This window comes from Mus caroli, unplaced genomic scaffold (genome assembly GCF_978045245.1).
Source record: "Mus caroli unplaced genomic scaffold, Mus_caroli_1 scaffold_3, whole genome shotgun sequence".
In the NCBI taxonomy this organism is placed as follows: domain Eukaryota; kingdom Metazoa; phylum Chordata; class Mammalia; order Rodentia; family Muridae; genus Mus; species Mus caroli.
Window position 1 is genome coordinate 45,859,832 of NW_028227258.1, and position 23,545 is coordinate 45,883,376.

Genomic DNA, 23,545 nt, shown 5'->3' on the forward strand with positions numbered 1-23,545 from the left:
ACTCCAGTTCCAGGGTATGTGTTGTCCCCTTCTTGCCTCTGATGGTACTGTTCACAAGTGGCATATGTGTGTGTGTGTGTGTGTGTGTAAAGTTATATATATAATATATACATATAATATATATATATGGGCAAAATACTTATACACATAATAATAAAAAGAAAAGTTAGGTTTCCATTTTTCTGTGAAGTCTGTTTATATAAAAAGTTATATTATCTGTCAACTCATGTTGTTTTAATTATCAAGGCAGATAAAAACTACGAGATACTAGAGTATCACCTTCTTATTTAGCTTCTTCTTGTCTATATGCATTACTATATTATATCAAATTACAATTATCTTCCAGACCAGATAATATACATGGTGAGAATTATTGCTGCTTTCCACTTTAGTCAAATCTAAATACATTTATCTTATAAAATGCATTCACCCACCTTCTGAAATATAAAATTATAAGACATTACATGCCTTTGACATCATAAAAATTTGAAAACAGTTTTCTGTCCATTCTTTGTTCACTGCAGAACAATAGTAAAAGAAATAAGTGTCTGTTCACTGCAGAACAATAGTAAAAGAAATAAATGTCTGGTTTCTTTTGAGTAGATTAGCCTGGATAGTGTATTGATATAATTTTTTAAATTTTATATATATTTTTTATTTTATTGAAAATAGACCGGAAACTAGGAAAGGGGATAATATATGGAATGTAAATAAAGAAAAAATTAATAAAAAACATAAAAAAGAATATAGACTCTTGCCTCATATAATGCATTTAATCACAGTTATTATTCTCTCCATTTTTCCTAACTCCTCGACCTCCCCTTTTCCTCAGAAATACTCTCTCTCCATTTCCACTTCAGAAAAGAGCAGCTCTCTAAGAGATGCCAGACAAACAGGAAAAAACAAGATACAGAAAGACAAGGAAAAACTCTCATATTAAGGCTGGAGAAGGCAAACACATTAGGAGGAAAAGAGTCCAAAGAGCAGGTTAAAAAAGGCAGAGATGCAACTGCTCCCAATAAAGTCCTCTACATATATGTTATCAATGTTAGGATGATAACATTTCTTTTCAAAATAACAGACAATGGATTTTGACTTAGAGTGTTCGATGTAACATTTCACGGCTGGTTGGAGCCTGCAGCAAGGAAGAACAATATGAAAGAGTTTATAGAAGAACATAATTGCTCATATAATGACAAAAAAATAAAGGGGAAGATACAGCGATTTCACTATCCCCTTTGAGTGCAGTTTGTGAATGATTTAAAGACCTCTTACAAGGTTTTACTTCTCAATGGTTTCCAAATGCCACCAACATATAAATTAATGTTTATCACATGGCCCGCTGGAAGATATTTAATTTCCAAATCATAGCAGGTATTGTCTAAGTTTCATTTGTACATGTTCTACGAGACATAAATAGATACTGTAAAAGACAGAAGACTAAAGCAAACACATGCATAGACTATGAGATTTAACTTTAACAAAGAAAAACAAAAGGAAGAAACCTTGGCTATCTGAAATAACGGTCAAGTTGTTTTTGCTTTATTGAGATAAATAACTCAGTTCATAATTCAGACAGTAGTTTTGTCTTGGTTTGGATTTCTATTGTTGTAATAAACACGACTAAAAGCCACATTTGGAGAAAAGGATTAATCTTAGTTACATAACTGATAACAGCCTATCGTGAAGCAAATTCCAAGGAGGAACTCAAAGCACAAACTTTGAGCGAAGACCTGAAGTAGAGACCATGGAAGCATGTTTCTTTCTTTCTTTTTTCTTTTTTCATTTTTAAAATATTTTTATTAGGTATTTTCTTCATTTACATTTCAAATGCTATCCCAAAAGTCCCCCATACCATCCCCCCACCACCCCCCTACCCATCCAATCCCACTTCTTGGCCCTGGTGTTCCCCTGTACTGAGGCATATAAAGTTTGCAAGACCAAGGGGCCTCTCTTTCCACTGATGGCCAACTAGGCCATCTTCTGATTCATATGCAGCTAGAGACATGAGCTCCGGCGGTGCTGGTTAGTTCATATTGTTGTTCCACCTATAGGGTTGCAGTTCCCTTTAGCTCCTTGGGTACTTTCTCTAGCTCCTCCACTGGGGGCCCTGTGATCCATCCAATAGCTGACTGTGAGCATCCACTTCTGTGTTTGCCAGGCACCGGCATAGCCTCACAAGAGACATCTACATCAGGGTCCTTTCAGCAAAATCTTGCTGGCATATGTTATGGTGTCAGCATTTGAAGGCTGATTATGGGATGGATCCCCGGATATGGCAGTCTCTAGATGGTCCATCCTTTCGTCTCAGCTCCAAACTTTGTCTCTTGTCACTCCTTCCATGAGTGTTTTGTTCCCAATTCTAAGAAGGGGCAAAGTGACCACACTTTTGTCTTCGTTCTTCTTGAGTTTCATGTGTTTTGCAAATTGTAACTTGGATATTCTAAGTTTCTGAGCTAATATCCACTTATCAGTGAGTGTATATCATTTGAGTTCTTTTGTGTTTGGGTTACCTCACTCAGGACGATACCCTCCAGGTCCATCCATTTGTCTAGGAATTTCATAAATTCATTCTTTTTAATATCTGAGTAGTACTCCATTGTGTAAATGTACCACATTTTTTGTATCCATTCCTCTGTTGAGGGGCATCTGGGTTCTTTCCAGCTTCTGGCTATTATAAATAAGGCTGCAATGAACATAGTGGAGCATGTGTCCTTATTATCAGTTGGAACATCTTCTGGATACATGCCTAGGAGAGGTATTGTGGGATCCTCCAGTATTACTATATCCAATTTTCTGAGGAACCTCCACACTGATTTCCAGAGTGGTTGCACAAGCTTGCAATCCCACCAACAATGGAGGAATGTTCCTCTTTCTCCACATCCTCTTTTACTTATTTACATCCCAAGTGCTGCTCCCTTGAATAGTTCTTCTTCCATATCCCTCCTCTTCACCTCTAAGAGGGTGGAGCCCTTATGTATCCCCTGGGGGGGGGCATCAAGTGTCTACTGGACTTAGTGCATCCTCTCCCATGGATGCCAGACAAAGCAACCATCTTCTACATACATGCTCAGTGCTTAAAACCAGCTCGTGGAAACTCTTTGGTTGATGACTCAGTCTTTGTGAGCTCACAGGGGTTGAGGTTAATTGACATTGTTGGTTTTCCTGTGGAGTTGCCATCCCCTTCAGATCTTCAATACTTGCCCTAATACTTCCATTGATGTCCCCGACCGCTATCCCACACTTGGCTGTGGGTATCTACATCTGTCTCTGAAAGATATTGAATAGAGCTGCTCAGAGGACATCCATCCTTATTCATCAGGGAAATGCGAATTAAAACAATTCTGAGATTCCACTTTACACCAATTGGAATAGCTAAGATCAAAAACTCAAGTGACAGCACATGCTGGCAAAGATATGGAGAAACTAGAACACTCCTCCATTGCTAGTGGGATTGCAAACTGATATAAACACACTGGAAATCAATCTTGTATTTCTCAGAAAACTGGAAAGAGTTCTACCGGAAGATCTATTTATACTACTCCTGGTCATATAACCAAAATATGCTGCACCATATCACAAGGACATACACTTCACTATGAGCATAGCAGCCTTATTCATGATAGCACAACTCATGGTAACACTGCCATTCATAGAAATTCTCCCAAGAACTGCTCCTGAGTTTGCTTCTATGACCTCACCTCAGAACAGTTGGCAACATTTATGGTTTCTTCAGGATTGAACTACGTTGATGGTTCATGCCTGGTATCTGCCTGCAGAAAATAATAGACTGTAGATGCTGGTTTGTGCCTGGTGTCTGCCTGCCTAAAGAACTTGTCTGCAGATACTGAGTCATATTTGGTGTTTGCTACAGTGTGGAACTGCTCCCAAAGAAGATTGATCTTGTCCCCAAAGAGATATAGTTGCGTAGATCCACTTCCCCCAAATCCTAAGAACTTTTCTCTTCCACTATCTCTGCTGGGTAGAGGACTTAGAGGAGAGGTTGAACCCTTATTAAAAGTAGATTGCTAAAAAAATATATGCCTACACGAGTGGTTGTCATCCCCACATATACACATCTTAGTAACATGAAGTAGAGAATAGACTTAAACTTTATTAGGTTAACAGACATGAAGTAGGAAGTGATGTGATTGGAGAAATAGATGAGATTGCAGGTGAAAGTAAATGTATCTGCATACAAATACATTTCATTGTATACACTGTATAAAATTGCCAAAGGTAAAGAAGAATAAACAGAATGACCAGAATTTTGAAGGACAAAGATCTTAAGTCCTATAGAATATATTGCATGATTCATTCTCAAATTATAATATAAGGAAAAATTATTATGCTGCATAAGAATATTTGCATAACTAGACTATTGAAAGTATTGTAAATTAGAGTTAAAATGGCAGATTTATGTAATACCAGGGAGAGTTTTTAATGTAAGTCTGAATAACTTTAACTTTTAACTTGTAAAAACGTTTTTATTATTATGATTAAATAAAACTTGAAACAAGTATTGTTGTGAAATGCATCTTCTATGGTAGTGCAAGTAAGATTAAATAGTGAAGAGCACTATTAGAAGCAATGTAAAGCTCAGAAATAAGTGGGAGAGTCAAGTAATAATGGCACTTTCTATGATACTTTATCCATACACATATTTATATTCAGACAAAATATACTTGTAAATTATACATATATAAAATATAAATATTCTTCAAATGCCATTTTAGACACTGAAATACTCTAATCTTAAAATAACTGCTGTTTGCATTTGTTAGTAACATCATTATATATACAAATGTAATGGATATATTATCTTTTCAAAACTCTTAATACCAAAATGGCTATCATAAAATAATTTCTAGTAATATATATGTAGTACCCAATTTTACATAATTAAATAGTGAGACCTATATGGTGATATTTTCCTGGAATCCTAGTATTCAACAGGCTGGGGTACAGAGATTGCAAGTTCTAGGCCATCCTAGGCAATACTGCATACCTTAGCTTTAACCCTTTTCTCCCTTATATTCTCCTCAAAATGAAAGTAATGAAAAGAAAATAATATAATTGCTATGGAAATTTAAGGAAATGATGTATAGAAGATATGTGAAAGGATTGGAAATATTTGAAACTAGTACTCAAATTACATTTAAACCTTTGATTATGCATACTACTTGTGAGAACATTGCAAAAATTTAGAAATATTTTCTATAGGATAATGATCACTCATCATTTTGAGAAATTGGCTATGAACTAAAAATTAGTGCTTTGGCTTAATTTCATTAGATTGCCATACTATATAATTGCCATACTATATAATTTCATTAGATGCATACTATATAATTTTATAAGTAAGAAAGATGGTCAAGTTGTATGTTTAGGTTATATATCAGTAATAACAGAATAGATAGCAAAGTGTATCAAGGAATTACATCTCATGAATAGATTAAGAACACATTTTTAAGGTAGATAAATGAAGTGACAATTCCAGAGTAGATGAGGCAGATTGTTGCATGAGTAAGATAATAGGATTGTAATGAAGAAAGCTGTGTTCTGTTTCTTTGATATGAAAGAGATAGGCATAATGTTTTCGAAACAGTCAGTGTTTTTCATTCTGTTGAAGAAGTGGTCACATGACAATGAAAAGAGTAACTGGACAGGAGGAATGAGTTAGGCAGGAGTACTAGCCAGAAATAATTGTAAATATACAGAGAGCAAACTGGTTTTAATGCTGGATAGAAAATGGTTTCAAATATATTATTCTTCCTCATTGACTTCATTTAAAAAATCTAGAGGTAAAGTCAAAGAGATAAGAAGCCAAGGGAATAATGGCATAGAATCATTAATAATGTATCAGGAAGTACAATTCCTATAGGCAATTATTCCTTTATTGTTTTATCTATTCTGTCAGATGGAATGTTTTATCAGAGCAGAAAAAGAAATGATCTTAAGTGTCATTTAGTTCACCATACATTAAAGACTGTGTTGTTCTCCACCTCATAAGAATTTCCCAGGGGCTGAATATGCCAATTTCTTGCTTAAGTGAACATTCATGATTGCCATAAAATAAAGGTCTCTGGCTTTACAAGCTCAGAGACAACTCACTAAGAATTTGTTTTTAATAATGGAATACATACTGAGATACAATTAATAAGTGTGCTGTATACTACACATATGTTACAGTGTGTTACTGGCAACAAAAGGAGCTATATAGCACACTTTTTCTTCAGGTTAAGATTAAAGTTATTGTACATTCAACTGGTGACAAAGTTACAAACTTACAATGTTGGCCTTTTGCCAACTGTTACAAGTAAATATACTCAATTTTGTTTATCTGTTCATTTTTGTATTTGGTTGCTTTTATTTGCTTATTGGTTAACATTTTGAGATCTAGTATCACTCTGTATTTCAGATTAATCTCAGACTCAAAGACCTCTGTGCATCATCATCCTGAATTCTGGGATTACTATACTATCTCCCAAACTGTGCTTCCTTAGCTGAGTTTAGAATGGTACTAAAGTAATATCTTAGTAATATCTTGCTTTTTGCATTTTTATATGATAATCACATACTGAAATCTCAAATACTTTATATTTGACCTCTGCTTTATAACCTTTAACCCAATTATACTAGTTATTATTCATTAAACAAGAACATACAAAAGTTTTTAATAGTAAAAACTCAAATTATGTAACAACATTAATTTTAGCAAAATAATTTAAATGATGATAATAAGAAAAAACACTTAACAAAATGCAATGTTTTTCATGATTTATACAGGAAAGAACTACTATTTTGCAATAATTCACTTCATAATCAATAGTAAAATATTGAGCCAACTATTAGCATTTATGAATAGCTGACTCTAAATCTGTACTTCTTTGCAAAGTAGATATAAAGATTTAAGAAGTTGGTTCAACATTTTTAAATCGCTAATATTTTTGAATGATAAAACTCAAAACAAGTTTGTAAGATGTGATAATTACTTATCTGTGTGCCTTAAGTAAGCTTTATTCACCCTATTTTGGATTAGGAGCCTTTTGAATGACTTGGTTAAGATTTAGAAATATTTCTCTATGCATAATATATATTAAAGATTGCACACAAATTCCTTTTTTATTTTACACATACTTCATGTACATAGTCTAAATGCAATCTTGTATTTTTAACCTTTACATATATTACTATGCTGTAATGATGTTAATTTTTCACAAAATAATGTATGAAATTTTTCCTTGTGTGAGTGTCATCCTGTTACTTACAGAACTTTGCAATTTGATTATCTAACTGCAGTGTTTGTCTAGATAAATATTCATAGTGTAGATACAAGCTCTCTGTCTCTCTCTATATATGTGTGTGTGTGTACACACACACACTTTCATCATACTATATGAAAATGCATAACATGATCTCTCACTGAAATAGTGAAAATATAAACGAAGTATTTTCTGAAGTTCTCTCAGTATAGAGATGCCTGCAAGTGCACAATCTCCCCCTTATGTCTGAGGTCTGCAGATACAAGGATAGCTGGTTGGCTCCATCATGGAGCAACTGGTGCAGAAACAAGCTCAATTGTACAAAGTCAGATAAGTGTTGAACTAGGAAGGGATTTAGCATGTGTTATCACTGCAGGACAGCAATAAAAGAGTCTTAAATGCATGAAGGAAATATTTGATCATGTAAATGGGAACATTATGAAAATGTGGGACATAGAGGAGAGTTAACTAAAAAATTGAAACTAAAGGAAAATCTTCAATCAAAAAGACTTTTCCTTAGAGTCAGTGTCCAAGGAAGACTATATGAAGCACAGTGGAGCCAATTAAAATTCTGGGCTTTGAGTACAACTTTAAGTCCTTACTCTTGGGTAAGTACCTACTCTGCTCATGTCTCAAGGGGTTGATAGGAGGATTAAATGACATATTATGTGCACATTTGTTAAAATAGTTGGTATTTTGTCCCTTCTGCCCAGTCCTTTCTGCTGGGATAGACTACTAACTGGTCTGTTCCCATGAAGACACCATATCCTGACCCATCCTAGAGAATCTGTTACAGCTGGTAAGAGCTATCTCTCCCCCATTGAAGTCCCAGAGCTGTCTGCTGGGCACCCAGTGGACTCAGAACCATCATGCAACAAAACCTCTTACTCTGGAATACCACTCCCCTTCTGCCTCTTCTGTCTGGGCCTTTGTGTTGGGCAGACTCCTAGCTGGTCTGCTTTTATGATGACACAATATCTTGACCCATCTTCTAGGATCCCCTGCACTCAGAGCAGTTGGTAAGAACCCACCACCACCTTGAAGTCCTAGAGGTACTGCTGGGAGCCCAGTGGACTCAGGACTCATCACCCACCAAAACACCCACCCCTTGAATATCACTCCCCTTCTGCCCTTTCTGCCAGGTCCTTTCTGCTGGGACAGACTGATAGCTGGTCTGCTCCTATGAAGACACCATATGCTGCCCTATCCTAGAGGATCCTATGCTCTCAGAAAAGTTGATACCATATCCTGTACCATCACAAAAGATCTTTTGCACTCAGAGCAGTCAGGCAAATGACACCACAGCATGAGGCATCCCAGGAGATCTGCAGCACACAGGGAAATAGAGCAACTGATCACCAGCTTGCCTGCTCTCCTGAAGACACCAGAGCTTGAAGACATTCCAGGAGCTACTATGTATACAGGGCAACTGGACAAAAGACACCACAGTCTGAAAACCTCCTGGGGGCTCTGTGACATGGATGGCACCTGATCTAAGAGACTGAAAGCCTCTTGGGAGTTCTTTGGTACACAGGGAAACAGAAACCATAGTCCTTAGGGCCTCTGGAGAACATCTTCACACGGGACAACAACCTGACTGCTCCGCTGAAGACCAAATTGTCTGAAGGCCTCCCAGGAGATCTACTGCAGTGAGGGCAACAGAACAGCAGGTTCTCTACTCCTCTAAAGAGTCCCAATTAGTAACCAGGCGATGGTGGTGCATGCCTTTTATTCCAGCACTTGGGAGGCAGAGGCAGGTGGATTTCTGAGTTCGAGGCCAGCCTGGTCTACAAAGTGAGCTCCAGGACAGCCAGGGCTATACAGAGAAACTTGCCCCCCCCAAAAAAAAAATTCCAGTTGGAAGGCCCCACAGGTGTTCTGTTACAATTAGGGCCTCAGGCCTACCAGACCACCTGAAGCAACCTAGGGACAAAAGAGGCTGACCCAGACAGAGTCACCCAGAACAACAGGGATAACCAGATGGCTAGAGGCAAGCACAAGACTATTAGCAACAGAAGCCAATATACATGAGCATCATCAGAACTCAGATCTTCCACCACAGCAAGTCCTGAATACACACACACACCTGAAAATCAGGAAGCTGACCTAAAATCCTAACTCATGAAGATAATAGAGTCCTTTAAAGGAATATAAATAACTCACTAAAAGAAATACAGGCAAACATAGGTAAACAGCCCTTAAAGAGAAAACAAATAAAACCCTTAAAGAAATATAGGAAAACACAATCAAAGAGGTAAAAGAGTTGAAAAAGCAATTCAAGACCCAAAAGTGAAAGTAGAAACAAAGAAAACACAAATGGCTCTTAAGCTCTCACCTTTCTTACTCTCTAGCCCTCCTTCTTTCTTTTTCCCTCCCCCCCTCCTCCATTTGGCCATGGCAGGCCTCTTTCTTTCTACCTTCTCTCCTTTCTACAATAAAACTCTAAATCCATTTAAAAATGAAGAAGAAAAAGAAAGGAAAACACAAATGGAGACAAACCTGGAAATGAAAAACCTAAGGAAAGAGATCAGAAATTACAGATGTAAATATAACCAACAGAATGCAAGAGACAGAAGAGAGAATCTCAGGTGTAGATGATGTTAGAGAAGAGATTGACACAACTGTCAAAGAAAATTCAAAACATAAAAAATTCTAACCCAAAGCATCCAGGAAATTCAGGACACAATGAAAAGAAAAAAATATCTAAGAATAATAGGAATAGAGGAGACCAGGGAGGTTAGAAACTCTCAGGAATCAAAGAGAGGTATGTTAAATGAAATACCCTACAGTGGAAGAGAGGGAACTTTTAGAGCCCACCTCCAGCAGAAGTACTGGGCATCAAGTGAGGGAGGGGGTTGCCATCCCACAAAAAAATTCTGACCCATAATTGTTCCTGTCTGAAAGAATTGCAGGGATGGAAATGGAGAGGAGCCTAAGGACAAGAAGGTCCAGGGACAGGCCCAAAGTAGGATCCAGCTCAAGGGATCTTGCCCCAAGACCTGACACTATTACTGACGCTATGGAGCACTAACAAAAGGGGACCAAACATGACTACCCTCCAAAAGATCTAACAAGCAGCTGAAAGAGTCTAATGCAGGTATTTGCACCCAACCAATAGATGGAAGCTGCTGAACCCTGCGGTTGAATTGGGGGAAAGATGGAAGAAGCTGAGGAGGAGGGTGACCCTGTAGGAGGACAAGGTCCTCAATTAACCTAGACTCCAAAGATCTTTCAGATACTGGAGCACCAACCAGTCACTATACACCATCTGATATGAGGCCCCCAACATATATACAGCAAAGGACTGTGGGGTCTGGATTTAGTCAGAGAAGATGCACCTAAACCTCAAGAGAGTGAAAGCCCCAAGGAGGTTCAAGTTCTATTGGGGTGGGGGTGGGAATGGGGACATCAATATGGAGACATGGGGATGGGGAGGAGGTATGCTGTGTGAAAAAGTCAAAGGGTATACTGGGAGGAGAATAAAAGCTAGAGTTTAAAATGAATGAATGAATGAATGCATGAATGAATCAGAATAGAGGAGAACAAAGATTTCCAGCTCCAAGGACATAAAAATGTGGTCAACAAAATCATAGAAGAAAACTTCCCCAACCAAAAGAAAAAGATAGCCATAAAGATATAAGAAACCTGTAGAACACCAAATAAATGGGATCAGAAAAGAAAATCATCTTGTCACATAATAATCAAAACACGAAATGTACAGCACAAAGAAAGAATATTAAAAGCTACAAGGGAAAAGTGCCAAGTAACATACAAAGGTAGACATATAAGAATTATACCAGACTTCTCAACAGAGACTATGAAAGCCAGAAGAGCCTGGTCAGAGGTCATGCAGATTCTAGGAGAACACAAACGCCAATCCAGGCTCTATATCCAGAAAAATTCTCAATCAACATAGATGGAGAAATAAAAGTATTCCAGGACAAAACCAAATTCAAACATTGTCTCTCTACGAATCCAGCCATAGAGAGAATCCTAAAAGGAAAACTCCAACACAAGAAAGTACCTAAGCACACACACAAAAAGACTAGATATCAAGCATCTCACAAAAAAGCCAAAAGGAGAGAACCACAAGCACATAAAGCCATGTTCAAAAGCAAATATATCAAGAACTAACAGTCATCTTTCTTTAATATCTCCCAATATTAATGGACTCAACTCACCTATGAAAAGGCATAAGCTAACAGACTAGATGTTCAAACAAGATCCATCATTTTGATTCAGACAAGAAACATATCTCAATAACAAAGACAAACACTATCTCAGAGTAAAAGTGTAGGAAATGTCTTCCAAGCAAATGGTCTCAGGAAACAAGGTGGAGTTGCTATCCTAATATCTAATAAAATATACAAAATTAATCAAACATGTTGAAGAACAGCACTTCATATTCATCACAGTGAAAAGCCACAAAGAGAAAGTCTCAATTCTGAACATCTATGCACCAAATACAAGGGCACGCACATTCATAAAAGAAACTTTACTACATCTCAAAACACATATTGAACCCCACCGAATAATAGTGGGAGACTTCAACACCCCACTCTCACAAATAGAAAGGTCATAGAAACAGAAACTAAACAGAGATACATTGAAACTAATGGGGGTTATGAAACAAATGTATTTAACAGATATCTATAGAACATTTAACCCAAAACCAAAAGAACACACTTCCTCAGCACCTCATGGTAACTTCTCCAAAATCTACCATATATTTGGTCACAAAACAATACTCCACCAATACACGAAGAATGAAATAATCTCATGCATCCTATCTGATCACTATTGCCTAAGACTGGCCACAAGCTGTACTACAGAGCAATTGTAATAAAAACTGCATGGTACTAGTACAGCAACAGACAGGTAGATCAACGGAATAGAATTGAAGACCAAGAAATGAACCCACACACCTATGTTCCCTTGATCTTTGGCAAAGGAGCTAAAACCATCCAGTAGAAAAAAGACAGCATTTTCATCAAATGGTGCTAGCTCAACTGGCAGTTATCATGTAGAAGAATGCAAATTGATCCATTCTTATCTCCTTGTACAAAGCTCAAGTCTAAGTGGATCAAGGAACTCCACATAAAACCAGAGATACTGAAACTTACAGAGGAGAAAGTGGGGAAGAGCCTCAAAGACATGGGTACAAGGGAAAAATTCCTGAACAGAATAGTAATGGTTTATACTGTAAGATCAAGCACCAAATGGGACCTCATAAAATTGCAAAACGATTTTCAGGCAAAGAATACTGTCAATAAGACTAAATAGCAACTAACAGATTAGGAAATATCTTTACCAATCCTAAATCTGATAGGGGACTAATATCCAATATATATATATATATATATATATATATATATATATATATATATATATATATATATGTATATGTGTATATATATATATATATATAACTGAAGAAGTTGGACTCCAGAAAACCTAATAACCCTACTAAGAAATGGGGTACAGAGCTAAACAAAGAATTCTCAACTGAGGAATACAAAATGGCTTAGAAGCACCTAAAAAAAATGTTCAACATCCTTAATCATAAGGGAAATGCAAATCAAGACAACTCTGAGATTCCACCTCACACAGTCAGAATGGCTAAGATCAAAAATTGAGGTGACAGCAGATGCTGGCAAGGATGTGGAGAAAGATAAACAGTCCTCCATTGCTGATGGGATTGCAAGCTGGTACAACCACTCTGGAAATCAGTCTGGAGGTTCCTCAGAAAATTGGACATAGTACTACTGGAAGATCCAGCATATACCTAGAAGATGCTCCAAATTGAATTAAGGACACATGCGCCACTATGTTCATAGTAATCTTATTTATAATAACAAGAAGCTGGAAAGAACTCAGATGTCCCTCAACAGAGGAATGGATACAGATGTAGTACATTTATATAATGGAGTACTACTCAGCTATTAAAAACACTGAATTTATGAAATTCTTAGATAAATGGATAGATCTGGAGGATATCATCTTGAGTGAGGTAACTCAATCACAAAATAACACACATCATATACACTCACTGATACGTGAATATTAGCCCTGAAGCTCAGAGTACCCAAGATTTGCAAAATACATGAAGCTCAAGAAGAAGTGGATACTTAGATCCTTCTTAGAAGGGGGAACAAAATACCCATGGAAGGAGTTACAGAGACAAAATGTGGACCAAAGACTGAAGGAATGACCACCCAGAGACTGCCCCACCTGGGGATCCATCCCATAAACAACCACCAAACCCAGACACTATTGCAGATACCAACAAGATTTTGATGACAGGAGCCTGATATATCTGTATCCTGAGAGGCTATGCCAGTGCCTTGCAAATAAAGAAGTGGATGCTCACAGTAGTCCATTAGGCTGAGCCCAGGATCCCCAATGAAAGATCAAGAGAAAGTACCCAAGGAGCTGAAAGAGTTTGCAGCCCTATAGGGGACAAACAATATGAACTGACCAGTACCCCCAGAGCTCCCTGGGACTAAACCATCAATCAAAGAAAACACATGGTGGGACTCGTGTCTCTAGCTGCATATGTAGCAGAGGATCACATAGTTGGTCATCAATGGGAGAAGAGGCCCTTGGTCTTACGAAGGTTCTATTCCCCAGTATAGGGGAATGCCAGGCCAGGATGCAGGAATGAGTGAGTTGGGTAGCAGGGCAAGGGGAGAGGGGATAGGTTGATGTTCAGAGAGGAAACTAGGAAAGGGAATAACATTTAAATATAAATAAAGAAAATATTTAATTTTTACAAAGCCCACATACACATGGAAACTGAACAAATCTCTACTCATTGATAACTTGGTTAGGCAAGAAATCAAAGACTTCGTAGAATATAATGAAAACGTTGACACATCATTCCTAAACTCATGGGACACAATGAAAGCAGTGCTAAGAAGAAAATTCATAGCACTAAGTGCCCTGGTAAAGAAACTGGAGAGATCTTACAATAACAACTTAACAGAGCCAGGCAGTGGTGAAGCAGCTCTTGGGAGACAGAAGTAGGTGGATTTGTGAGTTCGAGGCCAGCCTGGTCTACTGAGTGAGTTCCAGGACAGCCAGGGCTATACAGAGAAACCCTATCAAAAAAAACAAACAAACAAACAAACAAACAAACAAAAAAACAAACAAACAAACAAAAAAAAAAAACAAACAAAAAAACCCACCTTAACAGAACACCAGAGAGCTCTAGAACAAAAAGAAGCAAAGTCACCCAAGAGTAGTAGATGGCAGGAAATAGTCAAACTCAGGGCAGAAATCAACCAAATAGAAACTAAGAGAACAATACAAAGAATCAACAAAAACAAATGCTGGTTCTTTGAGAGAATCAACAAGATAGATAAACCCCTAGCCAATGTATCAAAAGAGCCTAGAGGTAGAGTATCTAAATAAAAAAAAATTAGAAATGAAAAGGGACACATAGAAATGGAGAAAATTCCAAAAAATCATTAGATCCTATTATAAAAGCTTATACTTGACAAAACTGGAAAATCTAGATGAAATGGATGATTTTCTAGGCAGATACCATTTACCAAAGTTAAATCAAGAGAGGGTAAATTGTCTAAACAGGCCCATATCCCATAAGAAAATAGAAGTCATTTAAAACCTCCCATCCAAAAAAAGCTCAGGGTCAGATGGATTTAGTACAGAATTCTACCAGACCTTCAAAGACTATCTGATACAAATATTTCTCAAACTATTCTATAAGATAGAGACAGAAAGAACACCACCTAACTCATTTTTTGAAGCCACAATTACTCTGATACCTAAACCACACAGGACCCAACCAAAAAAGAGGACCAATTTTGCTTATGAATATCAATGCAAAAATACTCAATACAATTCTTGCAAACTGAATCCAAGAACACATCAAAACCATCACATCATTCACCATGATCAAGTAGACTTTATCTCAGGGATGCAAGGTTGGTTCAATATAAGAAAACCCATTATATAATCCAGTATGTAAAAAAAGTAAAAAAAAAAAAAAATCACATGATCATTTCCTTAGATGCAGAAAAAGCATTTGACAAAATACAACCTGCCTTCATATTAGAAGTATTGGGGAGCTCAATACATTTAAAAGTATCAGGGACTCAAAGCCTATACATAAATGTAATAGTAGCAATTTACTGCAAACCAACAGCCAAAACCAAATTAAACGGAGACATAATTGAAGCAATCCTACTGAAATCAGGGACAATACAAGGATGCCTACTCCCCCCATATCTATTCAATATACTTCTCAAACAATAAGTCAACAAAAAAGAGATCAGGGTAATAAAAATTGGCAAGAAGAAATTAAGGTATAATTATTTGCAAATGATAAGATAGTATATATAACGACTCCAAAAATTCTACCGGAAAACTTCTCCAGCTGATAAACAACTTCAGCAAAGTGTCTGGATACAAAATTAACTCAAACAACCCAGTAGCCTTCCTTTATAACGATGATAAAAAGACTAAGAAAGTAATTAGGGAAACAACTCCCTTCATTATAGACACAAACAATATAAAATACCTTGAGATACCTCTATGCAAACAAACGAAAGACCTATATGACAATAACTTCAAATCTCTCAAGAGAGAAATCAAAGAGATCTCAGAAAATAGACAGATCTCCCATGCTTATGGATTGGCAGAATTAATATAATAAGATGGCTATTCTACCAAAGGTGATCAAAGAATCAGTGCAATCCCCATCAAAATTCCAACACAGTTCTTCAAAGCCATGGAAATAGCATTCTCAAATTCATCTGGAAAGCAAAACACCCAGAATATCAAAAACAATACTTAACAAGAAAAAAACAGCTTGGGGAATCACCATCCCTAACCTCAATCAAGCTTTACTACAGAGCAATAGTGATAAAAACTGCATGGTATGGGAACAGAGACAGACACGCTGATCAGTGGAATAGAATTGAAGACTCAGAAATAAAACTACACAATTATGGACATTTGAACTTTGACAGACACCAAAAATATACAATGGAAAAAAGAAAGCATCTTTAATAAATGGTGCTTGTCTCACTGGCTGTTGATATGTATGAAGTATATTGACTGAACAAGGCAACTAACATTTCCTTCTTAATCTTGCTTCAATTCTCTATATTATGAAGGACTGAAATTCCTTTCTAGTTCTTAATAAAGTGTTTAATATGCTTCTGTGAATTATACACTGTAGTCCCGTAGATCATCTGAATTTAATCTCCCTATGAATGTGTACTTTGGGTTCTTTGCTCAGTTTCTCTCTGAAGACAGTGCCCTACCCATATATATTTTACATATATTTATTTTGATATATTATTTTATTTTTGAAATTAAAATAAAATTATGTGGTTTTCTCTTCTGTCTACTCTATCCAACCCTTTCCATGAATCTTATATTGCTCTTTCTCAAATGCATGATCTTGATAGCTGTAATTGTTTACTAATTTAATTACACATGGTGCTATATATATGTATGTGTAAATATATTTTAATTAGTTATGTTTTACATGTATATGATAAACTACATACACACACATACACACACATGGTCTTTTGCACATTATTATGTCTTTCGGTGACTTCTTGTTTAGGCCTTGTTGATGAGACTTCATGGGTATAGCTTCTCTGACATTCCTAGGAAACAATCTTGTAGCAAACTTTCCGATCCTTTGGATCTTACATTCTTTCCGTATTCTAGTCCACAGTGATCCCTCAGCCTCATATGTGGAGTTGTATTGCAGATGAATCAGTTGGAACTGGACTTCACAACACTGGGTTTTGATTATTTGTAGTTTTCTCTGATAGTCTCTGTCTATTACAAAAGATCTTTCCTCGATGAGTGGTGAGGGTTACACTTATCTCTGGGAAGAAAAAATTATTTAGACTGTAGAGATTATTCTGGTTTGCTAAAGTAGTGGTTGTAGGCTTTGAAGTACCTTTCCATACATTTCATGTACATTGTGCACTCTACTCAAATAAACATGCAAGATTCACAAAAACAAGTCTGAAAACAATTGTCAATAATTTGAAAAGCTTTGTATTATATAGTATATTTTCTAATAATAAAGAATAAAATTGCAAATCCTGCTTTTTGCAATTTAACAATTCACTACTGCTTACTCATGAATCTGTTTCTGATTCTCCATAACTCGATTTAAGCATTCCAAACAAACAACCCAAATAAGGTGAGAAGTTCATGTTAAATTCATAGGAAAAGGGAAAGAATATGGAACAGCCATGGCAATTTCAAAAGTTAAATTAAGTTTTTTTGCATTATATATATTATGCCACCTGTTTAATAGGATATATATAAACTAAAACAAAATCAATTAAATAAACTCGAAAACCAAACTACTATGGTGTAAATTTGTGCAGGGATATGTGTGTGTGTGTGTGTGTGTGTGTGTGTGTGTGTGTGGTTTTGATATATTATGGAAGTTACCTGACAGATAGTGCTTTTTCTTGTAAGGAATAATAAGAAACCTTGATATGCACAGTGGGAAAATAAACCACAAAACTACTTTCTGTTATGGAATATTTTATTTTGAAATAGATGTCTTCTAGGGGAAAATAGAAGAAAAAATCTACTATATCATTTTAATCAAATATCTCTCATATCTGGATTAGGCATAACAATTTTTTAAATGATGAATTTGAATTTCAATAATTAAAATATTTTGCCTCATCAAGTTACCACCACACATTGAACAGCCTGGGATAAATTATGTTCCATGTTTTTGTTTTCATTTTGTGTTGGAAAACTTTATGCCAAAGATCTTAAATTATGCTTGAAAGATAACTCATTAAAATATGTAAAATACTTCAACAGACACTTGAAAAAAGGCAGATGGTCAATGAACAGATGAATTTTCATGGAATTACAAATGAAAACTGCCACCAGATACTGTTATGCATCCAGCCCACCAAGAGTCATGTGTGTCGCAGCTGCAACTGTCTTACATTTTGATGGGGACATAAAATGAACAACCATTTGGCAACACAACTTGGCATCTCATTACAAGGCTAAGAAAACATTTGCTGTGTGATTCAGAAGACACTCACTATTGCATTTACTATAGTACCCCAGAAGAGTAAAAATATTATTCACAAGGTAGCTTTTCCTAAGCAATATAGCATCTTCTCTCATACCAGAACACAAACTGAAAATGATCTGAATGTCAATCCATAAATGAATGAAAATCAGAGCCTTGCACATTTGGCCAAGGGAATTCTTGGTAAGCCAACTCCTTATACACAGAAAAATACAGCAGTCTCTGAAATATATACTGAAAAAGGCTGAACTAAAAGATGTCTTTTGCTATTTCTTTAAAAGGCCTTCAAAATATATTCTCTACTTAAGAAATAACAAGGAGGGCCCAAAGGAGGAAGCTTGAATCTCACTCAGAAGGGAAAATAAAATAGTTATTGGAGCAGGAGAGAGGGAAGAAGCTAGGTGGAAGAGGGGATGGAGAGGAGAAGGGGAGGCATCAGCTGTATGGAGAGCAGAAGTGAAGGTTCAAGGTGCCAGTAAACAACTGAAATCAGTGCAGAGTGTGAGTGTGGATCTCTGAAATGTGCCAGAGACCTGGAATAAGAGCAGCTCCAGGGAGTCTATGAGGGTGACTCTAGCTGAGACTCATAGCAGTGGAGTATATGAGACTGAAGTGCCTTCTACTGTAGGAGGACTCCCACTGGAAGGATAAGGACAACAAACCACCACCAAAATCTTTAACCGAAAATTTCTCCTTCCTATAAGAAGTACAGGGACAATGATAAAACAGAGCCTGAGAGCCCTCCCTTCTTTCCTTCCTTCCTTCCTTCCTTCCTTCCTTCCTTCCTTCCTTCCTTCCTTCCTTCCTTCCTCCCTTTTTTCCTTCCTTCCTTCCTTCCTTCCTTCCTTCCTTCCTTCCTTCCTTCCTTCCTTCCTTCCTCCTCCCTCCCTCCCTCCCAACTTCTCTCTCTCTCTCTCTCTCTCTCTCTCTCTCTCTCTCTCTCTCTCTCTCTCTCTCTCTCTCTCCCTCTCTCTCTCTCTCTCTCTCCCTCTCTCTCTCCCTCTCTCTCTCCCTCTCTCTCTCTCCCCCTCTCTCTCCCTCTCTCTCTCTTTCTTTCTTCTGAACAATGGTATTTGAGTTTACCTAGGTATTTGGGGTTATCCTGACTGGCCTATTTAATCTCAGGTTCTTGGACAACCAAGCAATGTTGGGTATGATTTCGATCTTTTAGGATTATCCTTAATTCAAATCAGATATGAATTGGTCACTCAAACAAGCTTTGTGTCACTATTGTCCTAACATATTTTAAAGTCATGACAGCATTGTAGCTTAAATAGTTTATGGTTGCGTTGCTCATATTTCTCTTTTGGTAGCATTTAGAGCATCTTCCTGTACCAAAGACAAAAGAAATGTTCTATTTGATCTGATTAAGTTTTAGGACTTTTATATTTATTTGTTTGTATTTACGCATTTGGATTTATTTGAATTCTTGACTAGATCTAGCTTAAGTCTGTAGTATAGACCTTTGCTTTCTAGAGTCTAGATGACTGATAGGGGAACAGATGCTAAAGTACTCAGGAATTATCTTGAGATAATGTAACTTGTCTAAATTCTTATTGTGGTTATATAAGTGTGTACATCGGTTCTGGAAGATATTGATTCTAAATCCCCAAGTTGATGCAACCGATAATTATGTCACAAATGTCTTAATAAGGAATTATATATGTCAGATTGCCTGGTGATCAGGTTCATGATGTGTTTTATTTTTAAGAAGACCCAGCCCACTCTGAGCAGCACCATTTATTAGACAGTGTCTCCATAATGTTATAAGAAAAAAGAAAGCATTCTATGAGCAAGGACATAAATAAGCAAGCAGGACATCATGTATTTGCTTTTTCAGCTCTCGGTTGAGAATGTGATGTGATTAGTGTTTTATTTCTTGTTTTGCCTTCCTATAATGATACACTACAATCTAACATTCTAAGTTAAGTAAATGTTCTCTCCTTAAGATTATTTCTCAGACCATTTCACCATTTTGAAAGAAATGAAATTAGAACATCAGTTTAACATCTCTGACTTTAATATTGAAGTATATGTTTAATACTAGCATCTGATATTTCAGTATTGTGTATGTTTGACTTTGTGTTTTGTTCATGACTCAAAGAATTATAGGCATGGGCCCTGGTATCTAAGCATAAACAAAGAGTTGAAAGAATAAACAAACAGACAGCAAAAAGCAAAGCAAGAAAAATCTTCCTGGAAAATAAATCAATTCAATTACACATACAATTTTTTTCAAAACTAGTTTTTCAGGTTTTCTTGTGTGTGTGTGTGTCTGTGCGCGCATGCTTATGTGTTTTCACAGTTGTGTGGATGTCAGAGTTTGATGGTAGGTCTTCTTCTACTGACCTTTACCTTATTTTTTGAAACTGGGTATCTCATTTAGCCTGGAGCTCTTTAGGATTAATTCACTGACAAATATGGCGACAATGTAACCTAAGTTCTCATGATTATATGGTACTACAGACTGACTCATCTACCTAAAATCCAATTTCTTCAGGAAACTTTACCTTCATGACATCTCTCTACGAAGTTGACCTAGTTCGGCCAGAACATACTTTCCCCTTTCTGGTAGAATGCATTTACACATTATGTATATATGTGCATATGTGTGTGTGTGTGTGTGATTATATACACACACACATACACATACACACACATTATATACATTATATATAGTCATATATAGTGTATAATATATAATATATAAATATTATAATATATAATATATATAATGTTATATATTATATAATATATATAATGTTAAAATGCATTTTAGCAAAAATGCATTATATATATATGTGTGTGTGTATATATATATGAGACTAACAGAAAGTCACTTAAAGTCTGGAAATGAAAGTCTTATGCCATTTTAGTCACATGACCAAGAAATGTCCTTATATTGTAACAAGAAAAAAAAGAAATATTATTATTCACACTATGAAAAAGAAATTAGTATCTGCACTATACGCTTAGACTTTGAAAAATAAAACAAAATAAATAACAAAAAACAATTCTCAAAGCATTTCAATGTCAAGGGGAAAATATATCTCAATATGTCATAGCTATGTTTATACAAAGCATAATTTCAGTGGTATAGTATTGGGCAGATGGGAACTTTTATTTATATAAGAAAGTTGGCATGAATATTTTCAGAAACCTTATAGCCAAGACCTGTTATATCATTTTAGTAAAGGTCATTACAATATTTGAAAGCCTTACGAAGAATTGAATCTGATCGAACTTGTAAACGGTGTGGTATTACAAATTCTGACATAAGTCCAACTAAGATTATATATAAAATCATACAGAATAGCATAATTTGCTTTTCTACATAATTTAACTTAAAAATACAAGTTAGATGTCAAACAGTTTAAAAAACAGTTAAATGACTGTCTTACATAGTTAATAAGTATCTTGTATAAAAAAGAACTTTAGACTTTGTAATACATATGGTTAACTCTCTTACAACCCAAACTTTACCATGTATACACAAGCCACAAAATTCTAATATTAGAGTTATTGTTTGCTTTTCTCTTTTTAACACTGTATGCCCTTTTATTTGCTTCTGAAATTTTTGAAAAATAAGAAGGAATATGTAGAGCCTTAAATAGTTTCAATACATGAATTGACTCTATGGAAGGGGCCTTCCCTTTTTTTTATATCAGTGCTAAGTGCCTCAGAGACTCACCTGATACTATCAGAGAGGAAGCCAGTTCCAACTGTTTTGACTTTTTGCTGTTTTGTTTTGTTTTGTTTTGTTTTGTTTTGTTTTGTTTTGTTTTGTTTTGTTTTGCTTTGCTTTGCTTTGTTTTGTTTTTCTTGAAGTGCTAATATTATTTCTTATTAAAAATTAATAAAACAACTTGGTCCTTGGATAGTTCCCCTTCATACTGAGATCATGGAGATGTTGAGTAAGATCTGGGGATACACAGTTGTGAGTGTATGATACATGTATTAGACTCCCTGAAGTCAATGTGGGAAATGGATCAGTGCCTGAAGGCTGCCTATCTTTCTCTATAACTGCATACTAAAAATAATCACTAACAAGACTATAAGAGGACCTAAAGCCTATATAAAATCTAAAAGTGTCTATGTCCAACAAAATTTCTAAAGCATGGTAAACCAAATGAATTAACACTGTAATTGTAAAAACAGGTACTATAGTCAGTATATGTAAATTTCCATTGTTAACTTTTTGTTGTGACTCTGATTCTATCACGTTATCTATCAAATTAAATAAAAATATAATTTTCAAAAGCTAATGTGCCACATTTCTACATAGACAACCCAAATGTATTCAGTTAGGAAACACCAACATAAGTTTTATAAAACTTTTCAAAAATCAAAACTAATAAACAAAGAACAAAAATCCAAACATTACCAAACATAACCAAAAGTGCACAAAATTAGAGTCTATTTTAAGCAATGTAGTAGGATACAAAATTAACACACACACACACACAAAATAGTAGTCTATCTACCTACAAAGGACAAACATATTAAAAACTTATCAAGAAAATCATACTTATCTTAATAGCCACAAAAAGAGTATCTTGACATCCCTCTAGCCAAGAAACCAAAGAAGTGTACAATATGCACATTTTCATACTCTGAGGATAAGAAGAAATGCTTTCTGCTCTCCATTTTAGATATTGTTGTAAAATTCGGGGTCAAAATCTCTTCTTATACTGTGTCTGTTGTGCTGTTAGGGTCAAAATTTACTTAAAATTGATAGCTCTGTAATTTCAAATACAAATGGAGGAAAGATTCACTATTTATATGTAAAGCTGCATTCTTTCTAGGATGATGTGTTAATTGCACTGTCCACTCTTCAGGAAGGTACTGTCCTATCTTTTTTTAAAAATTAGATATTTATTCATTTACATTTCAAATGCTATCTCCCTTCCTAGTTTCCTCTACAAAGTCCCCTATACTCACCCCCCACCCCTGCCCTGCTCCCCAGCCCACCCACTACTGCTTCCTGGCCATGGCATTCACCTATACTGGAGCATATGATCTACCCAAGACCAAGGGCCTCTCCTCCCATTGAGACCTAGAGAAAGTACCCAAGGTACTATTCTATCTTCAGCAGTAGATCCCATAAAATGGAAGCTCTATGGCATGTGTTCTTTCTGAATGTCCTGTTTCCCACTTACTACAGCTTCACTAATGACCATTAATATATTTAATATCTTTATGCAAGTTCCCTGGCTGG